Genomic DNA, 1,403 nt, shown 5'->3' with positions numbered 1-1,403 from the left:
AGGGGAATCTGAGACAATCTGGCTTGCCAAGGACAGAGGAGGGATGACAGGCGTTGTCTCTGTGTAAGTCCAAGTGGCAGTTGGGGTGTATTTACATTTTAAAGTTTTTTTGAAGAAAGAACAAACAAGCTTTTTATATAATTTTGCTTAGCAACAAGAGCCACCCAAGGCATGTGCTCCTTCAAGATGTCAGTTACACAGCTCATTAAAATATTAAGTGAAACCCTGATGAGGATCACACAGCACTGAGCCTTTTTGTCTGCCAAAGCGTGCCTTTTAGCACACGACAAAGTGGGCTGAAGTTTGTTTTGTTATTTTACCATTTTTTTCTCTCAGACTTTGGATGGAGTTTCTTTTCAGTAGGTAGAGTGGTTGCAGAATTTGGTGGGGATCTGAGGATCAGGACACCGCAAAGAATCGGGGGTCTGCTTCTCAATGGATAAGACAAACCTCACCCTGGGTTGGCATTCACCAACAACAAGTGGTTTATAAGCCTCTCCTACAGGCCAAGCCCTGAGCTAGATGTTGGGAATGAAGTACTGGGCAAGATAGGCATAAGCTCATAATGAAGACTTGGGCTTTTACTCAGGTCTGTTTACCTCAGGAAAACACCTCAGGTCAAAATCTGTCTTTAAGTGCGCTAGAGGAGACAAATTAGCATATCTCCCAAGCTGTCTTCTGCCAGCCCCTGAAATGAGTGAGAATGAATGTGATCATCAGTGAACAGGGACAGACACTGGGTGTTGATGGTAACGTCACCTTCCTAAAGGCCTCTTACCTAAGCTATATCGAAGTATACACTGGAAATATAAAGCCTTCTCCCACAAGATTGAATTTCTGCTTGTGGGCTTTCAAGCACACATACACTTTCATTTACATTGAGCATCTGGGATATAAATACTCATATTGTTATGATTGTAATATAGTGAGCATGCACATTTATTTTTTATTTATTTAATTTGTTCATGAGCCAACAAGTCTTTATTAAAGGGTTGCACTTACTGGGAGGAGGCCATGATACTGGACACACTGTCAAAGTTGATCTTCTCCATGATGATCTTGGGATTGATGCTCTCCTCCTAGCTGCAGGTGAAGATCTTTCCTGACTTGTCTGCACTCCAGTCATGTTTGCTCATCCACACCTCCAGCTGGCTGTCTGACAGATTCCCAAGCATCTCACTCAGCAGCCAGCAGTCTATGTGCTGGTGTGTGATGCCCACAATGTGGGAGATAAATTTTTGGACAGTCTTCAAAGCCAGTTATACCTTCCAGGAGGTCCATGTTTTCATCCAGGGTTTGCCAGAAGGCCTGGAAGTGACAGGTCTCCAACAGGTCCCCAAGGTACAGAATCTGACAAATAGGTTGCTCCTCCCCTTCCTCCTCCTCCTCCTCCTCCTCCTCCT

General features: G+C 44.2%; 1 pseudogene; it reads right to left on the bottom strand.

Annotated features, from left to right (window-relative positions):
* Positions 1-998: 998 nt before the first annotated feature.
* Positions 999-1,403, bottom strand: part of LOC101590020 — a 1,581-nt pseudogene continuing 1,176 nt past the window's right edge.

This window comes from Octodon degus, unplaced genomic scaffold, assembly GCF_000260255.1.
Source record: "Octodon degus isolate 3935 unplaced genomic scaffold, OctDeg1.0 scaffold00166, whole genome shotgun sequence".
In the NCBI taxonomy this organism is placed as follows: Eukaryota; Metazoa; Chordata; class Mammalia; order Rodentia; family Octodontidae; genus Octodon; species Octodon degus.
This window is presented reverse-complemented; position numbering and strand designations above follow the sequence as displayed.